The sequence below is a fragment of the Typopeltis vanoorti genome, chromosome 17, assembly GCF_054136105.1.
Source record: "Typopeltis vanoorti isolate ZY-2024b chromosome 17, IOZ_Tvanoo_1.0, whole genome shotgun sequence".
NCBI classification, from domain to species: Eukaryota; Metazoa; Arthropoda; class Arachnida; order Uropygi; family Thelyphonidae; genus Typopeltis; species Typopeltis vanoorti.
This window is the reverse complement of record NC_143565.1, coordinates 76,434,047-76,446,681: the sequence shown is the minus strand read 5'-3', so window position 1 is coordinate 76,446,681 and position 12,635 is coordinate 76,434,047. Positions and strand designations below refer to the sequence as shown.

General features: G+C 33.4%; 1 protein-coding gene across 5 annotated transcripts in view; it reads right to left on the bottom strand.

Moving 5' to 3' along the window:
• The window catches only part of phtf (putative homeodomain transcription factor), a 291,193-nt gene that overhangs the window by 267,216 nt on the left and 11,342 nt on the right, over window positions 1-12,635 (bottom strand). For all 5 annotated transcript variants that reach the window (XM_090407495.1, XM_090407494.1, XM_090407497.1 and 2 more), the window contains exon 3: window positions 2,705-2,897. The gene's annotated coding sequence lies outside the window, so the exon portion shown is untranslated. The remainder of the gene's footprint in view (window positions 1-2,704; window positions 2,898-12,635) is intronic.

Here is a 12,635-nt window from a genome sequence, read left to right as displayed (position 1 = left end):
AGTCAAAGCAACTAAGGCTATAAAAGCCAGTGTATTATGTCTGTTAATTGCATATGTTTTTCTGACTGTTTTGCAGGATGAAAAACCCAAGATTTCATAAGGAAGAAACTCTACCACCTGCAGGGCTGGCGCTAGGCTGGACGTCGCCCGCCTGCAAAACTGAAATGGGTGCCCCCAAACAAATGGCAATTTATTTATTTATTTTTATTTTTGTCATAATCATGTGGAAAGAATTTAGGTTTGTAAATTTGTAACTGTAACATTGTAAATTTGTAACTTTTTCTAATTGTAAATTTGCAGCAATTATATTGACTTAACTAATTATAATTACTTAATTCATTTACAAAAATTTATACTAACTTCATACTAACACTTCAAAACAGTGTCCACCTTGTAGTGGCACCAGCCTGCAATGCAGGCCCACTTCCGCCGACTCTGACCACCTGTATATAAGATTGACTATAACTAATCTTCAGATGAAAAAACTCTTTCTTTTAAAAAAAAAAAAAAGGCTTTGCATTCTAGATAGGATATGAATTAAGGTCTTTCCAACCAAAAGACATTACTGATACTGACTGGACTACAGAGACTCTCTAATTTCTGGATGTATCTATTCATGTCTTATGGGTTGAAATAGAGTTGCTGGAAGACAGTGGCTGAAGTGAGAGGGATCACTGACAGGCTGAAACATCCTCTTATGCAGAATATTTAGTATTTTTATGGACGTTCTTGGTGTACCATTCCAAACATGAGAACAGTACTCTAAGGCTGAGCAGATCTGATAACTATATAGAGTGCATTTGTTATCACCAATTTCTATTTTACAAGTTTGCAATGTTTAACATGATCGTATGGTCACTGAATGAATGTTCAGCCAATCCATATTTATATCACTAGAAGCTTGATACTCTTCTGGTTTTCAGACTTACTTTTCTCTCCCCTGTGTATTATGTCCACAGCTGTAATTTATCAATAAACTCACAGTTACTTTTTTTGGTTCAATCGTGTCTTTTTTTTACTCATTTAAAATTGGAGTAGAATAATACCTCAAATCATGTGAATACTGTGTTCTGCAATAAAGTTATACACATTCACCTAACTTGAATGATTATCTTTCCAAGATTAATGGTAACAAAGAAAACACAAGCCCGTTTAATAAAAGAAAGTTTGACTTACAAACAATAAAAAGTAACTATATATTTTAGTAAAGTTGATATGAAATTACAAAAATTGAACAGCAGAAGGAAGTGTTAAAAATAAACACTTCTACTTTTAGTAAACTGCCATCCAACACTCAGTGATTCTTCATGTGATATTTGACATGAAAATCCTTATTAATTAGAACAATACAAACACAATGGGCAATATCAGGAGCCTAATCTCTTCTGTATGCAGCAAAGTGTCTGGAAGTGAATTGGCAACAGGGATCAATGATCAGCTAGAATTCTCTTCTGCAAGGTCAGGAATTATTAAACAGGTCCCTGGCATGATCTCAAATTGGGCAAATTTGAGATCTGTATAGAATGCATTTATTATTGCCACTTCTACTTTTAACAAGCATTATAAAGTTGTGTTGCTCAGTAAGATCCTGTGGTCACCGAATGGAATGTTCTATCATCACTATAAACATCTTCATTACATGCATCTGCATCCTACATCATCCTTGAAACCTTAGTACTTCTTTATTTGGATTATTTTCAATAAAATATGATAAATACCTTTCCAAAGATGTGAAGGTCTTGGTCATTCCACTGATTGTCAAGATTTTCATAAACTACCACTTCTTCCTGTTCTCCTCCTCTTCATTTGGTATAGCATCTAATAACTCAAATTTTAAGTGCTTGGTTCTGATAACAAACTAGCAATTAATCAACAATTCTTTATCCATTTCATCGAATTCTACTGTTTTGTCTATCTGACAATTTCACCTATTGTACTGGTAAGTAATTTAACACACACTGTGTGTGTGTGTGTGTTAAATTAGTGTACCTGCTCTGCAGTCAAAAGGCTGCGGGTTCGAATCCCACCGTGGGCATGGATGTTTGTGGTTGTCTGTGAAAATACTAGTGGTGGTCGGCAGTAGATGGTGTTGGTGTAGATGATGAAAGTAATTGCAGTTGGTGGATTGAGTGGTGGAGATGGAGAGCTGTAGAGTAGGTGGCCTCCCTCAGTGAGTCTTTGGACTCTCTGGAGGTGTCATAGTAATAGTAATAATAATAATGTTTCTATGAGTTTTAATGCTCTGATAGCAACTACAAAAGTTGTTTAATGAACAGACTTACTCAGCAAGATAGTAACTCCCACCTCATCACAACTATACTGCTTCAATGTTTTGGTGTTGAAACAAATGACATGCTCATAGCATCTATGGTTTTTAAACTGAAAATTTTTATTCAGAAACTGGAACAAACATTGAAATATCATCTCAAGGTTCTACTTACTATAGTCATTTTATACTAAGTCATTTATAAATTAAACTCACTGCATACATTTTGTATATTAAAATTATTATTATTTTCAATTTCCAAAAAAACAAGTAACACTAATGGCAAAGTCTGAAGCAGAAATTTTTTTTTTCCAAGACAGTACATAATATTAAATAGCATGTTCTCTTTACATTTCATGAAAATTTTGCATATAACCATGTCTTTTTTTTTTTAAGCATATATTCCTCACCTTCATTAAAAGAATATATATAACTTACCACTCTGAATGATTGAGCATTTAAAGTTATTCTGGGCACAATTTGCATCCAAAGTATGGAGTATGACAATCAATAGTCTTTTTTTGATGGATGAAGTGCAGAACATGGCAATTATGCATCCATCAATCCTAGAACCATCAAGAACTATCAGGAAAAATGGTAACTACAGGCTCAGTTCAAGATGTAGAATTATCTGAAAGTAAGAAATATATGTGTGAATGAGACTGTGTAAAATCTAGTGAGAAACAATTTTTCGCTAAATAAATATTTAGCGAAAAATTGTAAAATATTTTTGCTAATTTACAATTTTTTTTGTCTGAAATATAAAAAAAAAATGTATTTAGTTAGTTGTAATAATATAAAAGAATAAATTATTGTTAGAATGCACCTACACTTTGGACTTGTTTGTAAAAGCTTAATAGGAGTTAAGCCAAATTAGTGCTGAATACCACCAAAATCTTAAGGTCTGGTGGCCAGCAATGACGTCAAATCTTTCATTGCTTCTGGCTAATAGGGGAATACTATTACTTAAGAACAAAGAAAGGAAAATGGCAATGCAGCGTGTGGTTCTAGGCTTTTTGGTCCTTGGCTCTTCGCCTACGAGGGCTCCTTCCCTAGTTCCAGGATGATGACTCTTCCCACCGCCGATGCCAGATGTTTCTCTGCCAGCAGCTCGCTCTAGGCTTCCGGTAGCTATGGCAGAACCCCAGTGCATCAGATGAAGGAAATCTAATCCGGGAATACTATTACTTAAGAACAAAGGAAGGAAAATGGAATAAAAGGCAATACAGCACGCGGTTCTAGGCCTTTTGGTCCTTGGCTCTTCACCTATGAGGTCTACGGGGGCTCCTTCCTAGTTCCAGGATGAAGACTCTTCCCACCACCGATGCCAGATGTTTCTCTGCCAACAGCTCGCTCTAGGCTCCCAGTAGCTACGGCAGAACCCCAGTTCATCCGATGAAGGAAAACTCTCGAAGATTGACTGAACGGAAGTCTCCATGTGTGATACGGAATAAATTGGAGTTTCCTCTCAAGTTTGTTAGCAAGTAAGCCATTATTTTGTTTGTAGTATGTTATATGATTGTAACTCGAAATCGTAAAGGATTGAGAGCGGTTACTTGTTAACTGGCGGATATATTGAATTTTGAATAAGGCAAGAACTTGTATTGTTAAGTATGTCTAATTCATAAATTGCTTGTGATAATGTCTGAATTAGTATCAATTAAGTATTGGATGGATGTGTTGGAAGAAAGTTAATGTAATCCCTCCTGGAATATTTATGCATGCTTGTAAGCCAAGTTGTGTCATAGAAGACACTTTTATATCAAGGCACAATAGGTTTTTCTGATAGTGAAAGCACTATAGTTTCTGTTGCTCAGATAGCAAGTAATTTTGTGTGTTAAGGTGCTCTTGATTAAGTTAATCTTTAATCAACTTTTATATGCTCTGTATCATATCTTTTAGTTTGATAATAAGCATGTTTTTGTTTTGTAATTACCTGGTTCTCATTCCTTAGCCAATGCACTATCCCGAAAATATTAATGAGCCTGCGGGAATAGAATATAGAACTGAGCTACGACTTGCATATAAAGAATTTGTATAGAATTTTTAAATTAATTTTGTCATCTTCTCACCCTGACTTTCAAACAGAAAAGGATAAATTAAGTGGCACAGTTGTTAAGATCAAATAAATTTCTTAATTGATATTGTGCGATTGCTCAGGGACTGTTACGTTCGATAGACTTATTACACGAGGTCTACCTAACAGCAGAAAAAGGGGGGGGGCCAAGAAAAAATTTAAGCAAGGAAGTAAATTGACAGATAGATAAAAGAACAGATAAAGGGAAAAGTAAAGCAAAGTAAATATTTTACAAAGGAGCAACTGACAAGGATTTAATAAAACTAATATAATAGTAAGATAATAAAGAAGAAGAAGAGAAAAAATTACAACTGTGTACCATGTAAGATTTCTGATGATAACAAGATGTTGTCTTGTTACAACAATCATTGAGATGAGAATTCCCCCCCCCCTCCCCCCAAAAAAATGAATTAACATGTTACACACAATTACAGTTTGCACTAAACTGAAAAACAAACTGGATTATAATGCATGAAGCTTCATTATAAGTCAACAACTATTTTATGAAACTATATTTGAATGGATATCCTAAAATTATACTGTCTTCAAAAGTTTTATGACAAAAGGTCACAAAAATTATATCACAACAATGCCATGAATTGGCAAACGATTAAGGAAAAAGAAGGAATCTGCTAATGTTTTCTGAAGAGCTAGAGATTGTATTCATCAAGAAAATAGTTTAGAGAGGCTGTTCTGAAGAACACAGGTAGATGGAATGAAAGAAAAGAATAAGAAATTGGTTTAATAAGTCTGTAGCCTAGTTGTACATGGATTTTGACAAGCAGCTGCTCATGTTTAGAGGATAGTGGAGGAATGATGCATGACAGCTCAGTGGAAGCATCTATGAAAATGCCTAAAAAAATACAATGCATAAACAGAGTATCTAAGAGAAAGTAATTGAGGGATTTGTAAAATAGGGATCATCCATTAGGTTGACCTTCCACTTCTGAATAACAATGAGCATCTTAGGGAGGTTTTTTGGTGCACCATCTCGGTGAGAATAGTATTCTAAAGTCAGGTGAATTTGGGATTCATAACATGTTAGGAATTATGCATGTGAGAAGTAGTGTTTTCAAAGAAAGATCTTACTTCACCTTCTCCTCACTTTTGATAATATTCTAATCTTCATTCAAGATCAGTTTTCTCTTCTTGGGTTGACTTTTAGGATAGGCTAGATGTGAAAGTCAACCTAAAATGAGAAATTCTGAGTGGAGACTAGAATATTATTAAGGGGAGGGGAGGTGAAGTAAGAGCTTTCTTCCAGAAAGCTAACAGGATTGTGTTTTAAGAGCACTGAAATTTGCTAGATTATCCTCAACCCACTTCAGAATGGTGAGGAGATCAATGTTTACCACACGGGTAATTGAAGAGCTTGAAGCTTGAGAATATTATCTTTATTTGAGAAACTTTGAGTACTACACAGAGTGTACTATCAACAAAAACTATGGATAGGATTTGAGGATAGTAAGAGAAAGTCATTTGTCTGTAACATGTAACATGGGGGGGGGCATGCGATTCATTTGGGCGTGTGGTTCTTTTACGATAATAAAAATTGAAATTATTTCAAATTTCTTAAATAAATTTTGACATAACAACCACGCATTGGTTCGCTAAATGTAACAAACCAGGGGTGTTGACTAGGCAGGATAATCATTAAAAAAACAAATATTCAAAAAATTCTCAAAAGTTAAAGCAAATTTTGATAAAGCCACTTCACTTTAATTGTTGAATATAATGATACAGGGATTATAGCCTTCTCACCGACCCAAATCACTAACAAAATTAAAATGAATTTTAATTAAAGTTAAAAGTTATTTGAACTAAAGTTTAAAAAATTTTTGCCTTTTACAAGTTACTAAATTCTTAGTAACTTGTAAAAATTTTTAACAATTTTTATAAGTGGAACTATCTTTTAGGAAAATAAAAGAAACTCAAGATAGATGAGAAAATAAAAAATGGATTCAGAAATAATTAGAACATTTAATATAAGTATTCAAAAAATAACATCTTTACAGAATAACAGAAAATAAATTAAATTACATAAATATACTTGAAATTTTTTTAATTAAAATTTTAGGGTTTTTGATTTCATATTCATAAAATTAGAAATAATGGTCTTAACATCTAATTCCGCACATATATCATTTTCAATAGCTATTAATGCCAAACTAACAAGCCTTTTTTTTGTGACATACTTGTTCTTAAGTTGGTTTTAATCAATTTCAACTTGGAAAAGGAACGTTCACTGCTCGCTGCACTAACAGGTAAGGTTAATAGTATTCTTAAAGCAATTGAAAAGTTAGGGCAAGATAAACTATTGGACACAATAAAATTAAGAATACTGAAAGGGTTTTGAATATTTAAATTATCTTTCCGAAAAATATCCCAGAAAGCACATAACTCGTCATATAGTTCTATTGCATTTACGTCTTTATTATCGCCGTCCTTCAAGAGCATCTCTAAATCGTCACAATTTTTTCATAAATCTTCGTTATTAATTTGTAGTAATCTATACAAGAAATTGAAATTATCATATGTTTTTAATTGTTCAAAATGTTTAACGAACACATTGCAACGTCTATAAGTGTATAAAACACATTCACTCTAAATTTATCTTCTGGCGATTGTGACGTTTTGTCATGATGCTCGTAGTAAAATTGTTGTGTCTTCTTTCGTTGTCGGACTTCCGTACCAGTTTTAAATTCTTTTTCTTCATCCACCTCTTCACTCAGTTCTTTTGCCATTTTAGAACTTTAAAATTTGTATCTGATCGATACTCTTGTAAGAATATTTTTAAGTTTTGAATAGATTCTAAAGCAAGTGTAATGTTCATATTTTTGTCTTGAAGCATTTTACTCACAAGTTTATTCTGTTAAATAAATCATGCCAAGTTAAAAGAGAGCAAATAAATTTGTAGTCCTTTATTTTAGCACATAATGTTTGTGCTTCATGCTGAGTTTCTATATAGAAATTTTCATTACTAAAAATTTCAAAAAGTGCATCGTAGAGCGGATTGCATTAATTTTACTTTCTCATCGCGTTTCTCATAGCTGTTTCAATCTTAATTTTTTTACCAACTTTAAAAGGATTGCCCAATGTTTGTAAGAGAATGAAAAGAAATTGTATATTTCTTGAATAATTGCAAAGAAACTAATTGTATCTGCATTCACTTTGGCTGCATCGTTAATGATTAAATTTAGAGTATGAGCAGCACATGGCACGTAAAAAGCTCAAGGATTTTTGTTTAAAAGCAAATTTTGGAGCCCATATTTTTTCCCTTTCATATTTTCCCCATTGTCATACCCTTGACCTCACGTCTTCAATGGGAATGTTCCATTTTTCCAGTTGTTCCATTATTGTTGCACATAAACCACATCCTGTGGAATCTGATATATCTGCAAAACCTAGAGTTTTCCCTGATCTCGACAATTCCATTGTCACAGGAAAGAAAGCAAATAATAATGGTCATTTGTTCTGTTTTTCTTACATCAGGTGTGCAGTAAAAATTATGGAATAATATTTAGATTTTCGAATTGATAATAAAATTGTATCCCTGATTGCATTACTCAAAGTTTCCAATATTTCATTTTGACTGTCTTTACTCAAATAGTGTACTCTATTGTTTCGTTGTAGGGTTCTTTCAACATGTTTTTCCATAATGGGATCAAACTTTGCAAACAGTTACGACTAATTTTAAAAAAATTGCCGTTATTCCTTTCATATAATTTATCAGATGATCCGCAAAAAGCTAAATTTTGGCTACCAAGGAATTTTATAATTTCAATCAAGCATTCTAAAACACTCGTCCAAGTTTCTTTTCCATTTCATACATGCTTTGAGTCTGGCAATCAATAGTAGTTTTGTTTTTTAAAATTTTATCAAGTTCCTTCCATTTTAAGAAATTTTTCATGTGAGCTAAACTAGTCTCATGTCTATGCAAAGTTGTACTTACATTTCTCCAATCGCTATAACCTTCTACAAGACTACTTGATTCGGTAGGTGCGAAAGGTTTGCAACAAAAGCAAAAAATAGAATTTAAAATTTCAGAATAAATGAGCCATGTTCTTGGCACTAGCTCACCGTTTATCATTTTTCTTTATAATACATGTCGCCAAATTTATGACCATGTGTATTTCTGGGATATATTATATTTTTCTTCTGAACAGGCCCCATTTCAATTAAAACAACTCATAATTTTTCATCAATATTTCCCCATTCACCTGGATCTTCTAAATTTACAGAGACTAACAATGTGTTAGTTTTGTGGTCAACTACAACTAAATCTTCTCCTAACTGTTTTTCACTTAAATCATGTGTCTTGTTATCTTATTCAATAGTTGCAATAGTAGTTTCATGCAAACTGGATGATGTGCACAGTTCTTCAGCTCTGATTTCTGATGTATCGAGTTAGGTTACAATCTGCATCAGAATATTTTAATATTTTAACAAATTTATTAAGAGCCCCAGTTTGTTTCTTAATATCTGCTTCTTTCGCAGCATGATGCTTACGATTTTGTGCACTGGATAACTTTTTTTTAAAATTTTTGATTCCATTTCTATTTTATACCACAAGAAAGAAATTATTACACAACACGACACAGAGACGAAATAATAGTCCGCACTGCACTACTGTCAGTAGCCTACTGAGATGCGTACCATATGACTAGTTAACTAGCAACAAATGTTTTGTACGAAAGTTCGTTTCTGCACATAAAAACCGTTCACCATTTCACTTTAGATAGACTGCAGTAGACACAACATTCTGCAGGCAAGCATTTAGCCTGCTCTCACTGCAAAATTGTAAACAGCCAAGCTGATCAAAGAGGCGGCAATATAGTTTTTTTTAATTTTTATTTGGTGTATCTGGCCTTATTTATTTTAACATTGATCATTCTAAGAATTTTTTTGTTTTCATGATAAAAATTTTAGTGTTAAAAATGAACTTATGAACGGTGCCCCAGCGGCGGCGCCCACATTCACCGCATGCCCGCTTCTGCCGGCCCTGCTTTCACGTACCCCAGGAGGAATGCGTACCACACTTTGAGAAACACTGACGTAGAGTTCAGTGGATGCGCATGCGCTGTCATCGACAATCACAGCTGTGTCTTGTTCGTTTAAACTTTTCAATTGTTGTCTCAGTTGTGAATGGTGATAAATTTCTGCAGTTAAATTTTCTCTAAATTTCTTGGCAAATTATGGCTGAAAAACATCGGCATTGTTACAATATTGCATACAAGCTATGTGTGATTGTGTATGCCAAAGAACATGGAAACAGGGCAGCAGAGAGGCATTTCGGACCACCCCCCCCAACTGAGAAAATGATAAGAACTTGATGGAATCAAGAAGAGGATTTAAAAAAAGCAACCAACAGTAAACATAACCTACGAAGTGGAACTGCAAAATGGCCAGAACTTGAGGCAGAACTGAATACTTGGATTTTAGACCACAGAAAAGCGGGACTTTCAATGTCTACAAAAATGATTATTCATCAAGCTAAAGCGATAGCCACTAACAGAGGGATCGCCAACTTTACTGGGTCAAGATTCATGAAGAGAAACCAGCTATGTATGCAGACTAAAACAAAAATATCACAAAAGATGCCAGCTGAATATGAAGAAAAAAATTATTGAATTTCATTGATTCGTCATTAATGCAAGGAAACAAGAAAATTTTGAACTTGCGCAAATAGGAAACATGGACGAGGTTCTGCTGACTTTTGATGTGCCCTCAAACAAAACTGTAGATTCCAAGGGCACTAAAAGTGTTACTATTAAAAGTTCGGGGCACGAGAATCACTACATGGTTGTTTTATCCTGCTGTGCTGATGGGACAAAATTGCCACTACTATTGATTTTTAAAAGGAAGACGCTGCCCAAAGAAAAACTGCTTAAAGAGGTGTTTGTACATGTTCACGCAAAAGGCTGGATGGATGGAGGAGGAATGAAGTTATGGATACATAAAATTTGGTCTAGGCGCCCTGGTGAACTGTTGAAGAAGCCTGCCATGCTAGTATGGGATCAGTTTCATTCTCACAGAACAGATGATGTTACAAATAAACTCAAGGAATTGAAAACTCAGTTAGCTGTAATTCCAGGAGGTCTAACTAGTCAGCTTCAACCTTTAGATGTCTGTATTAATAAACCATTTAAGAGATTTATGAAGGAGAAGTGGAACAGCTAGATGTAGTCTTCAGATTTTGAGATTACGCCATCAGGAAGAAGGAAGAGGCCTAGCATTTCGCAAGTTTGTGAGTGAGTCAAAGCTTTATGGGATGCTGTGAAAACTGAGACAGTTTTTAAATCATTTAAGTGTGGAATTAGTAATGCACTGGTACAGAGGACAGTTTGTTGTATGAGGACTCGTTTTGATTTAGAAGAGGTTTCAAGTGTCTCTTCATTTAGCTCTGGAGATGAATTTCTGAGTTTTGACGATTTGACGATCTTTCCTAGTTAGATTAGGTATTTGTTGAAAGTAGACCTACTTATTACTTTATATTTGAAATACTGTAAATTCATTATAATACTCAGTGATAAAGTTTTTTTCCTAAAAAATGTGTATAAAAAAGGGGTGCATCCTATACGCCGGCAAATACGGTATTCACTATTTCTTTTTTTATCTAATAGGGTTAGTTTTTCTGTTTTTCTAAGGAATTTCATTTCTGCTGCCTGAATTCTCTGTACATCTCTTTCCATATAATAGTGTAGGTTTAGCTATTGTTTTGTAGACTCTTAAGTCTTGTGTATTTCAGTACATAATTAGGATTAAAGGTTCTGTTAATTACTCCAGTGATTTTTATAAAGTTTGTCATCTTAAAATCAATATCTATTTCATTTATGTAAGATAGTTTACAGCCTAGGTATTTGAAATTATTAACTTGCTCAATTATTTTATTATTTATTACTATTTTGCTTCTGACAGGATTATCTCCATGAAAAGCCATGACTTTAGTTTTCTCCGTTGATATTTCCAGGCCATACTGTTGTATAATATTAGTTAAATTATAGATTGATTTCTGCAGTTCGTCTTCAGTCTTTCCAAAGATGATCTGATCATCAGCATAGAGTAGCGTGTCTATTTTTGTATGTCGATTAATTTGGAATCCACATGTATTTACTTCTCTCCATTTTTTGATAATATTGTCCACATATATGTTAAAATGGGTGATAAAGGACAGCCTTGATGGACTCCTCTATTTATTGATTTCCAAGCAGATATGGTATCATTTTGCTTTATTGCTATTTCATTATTGTGGTATATGTTCAATAGAACATTGTATAGTTGGTTTGGAATGTGATATTCCTTTAGTTTCCCATAGTTTATTTCTCAAAATTTTGTCAAATGCTTTTATATAATCAATGAAAGCTATGTGTGTTTCAATATTGTATTCTTTATGTTTCTCTATAATTATTTTTAAAATAAAAGTCGAGTCTATACATGATTTTACCTTACGGAATCTGTTCTGTTCTTCTCCCAGCTGTGATTCTATACAGGATATTAATTTGTTTGTTAACATCTTTTCATAGATTTTATAACTTGTATTGAGGAAGCCGATCCCACAATAGTTATTGTAATCTGTTTTTTTTTTTTGTCCTTTTTTGTAAATTGGGATCACTGGTGACTTGCCTGTTCTGCTTTGTTTGAGGGTGTTTTGTAGTTCTTCATATCTAAATTCATCTGTATTACTGATGTTGTATTTCAAGGAGAATTCTTGTATCGAGGAGTTATCATGCCATAACTTCTGAAAATACTCCTGCCAGGTTTTTGGTTCAATTATATCAATTTTTGTTCTTTCTTTTAAGTCGTTATTCATTTGTTTGAGGATTCTATATGTTTTAGGTCTTTTTAATGTACAGTCTTGTTCTAATTTTGCTATAAAATTTTCATGTTTCTCTATTTTTTTTTTCTATATGCTTTCTTTGCTATTGCTGTTTTCCTGTTATATTCAATGAATGATTCATCTGTCTTTAAATTTAGCCGTTGTTTATATGTTATCTTTTTTTCTTCAATAATCTATTTGATCTCTTCGTCCCATTGTCTTAAACCTCTGTGTCTTATCCATTTTCTTTTTATTCCCAAACTCTCTCTGCAGCATTTTCTAATATATATTTGATGTTTGACCATTCTTCTTCCACTGTCCTACTTTCCTTGATTTTACTCAACCAATCCCTAATTTATTCTGATACAAGCCTCTGATATTCTCATCATTTAAGAGTTCAATCTGTTCAAAATAGAAACACTGAACTATATAGTTCAGTGTTTCTATTTTCTTTTGGTTTTTTCCTTTCATCTTGG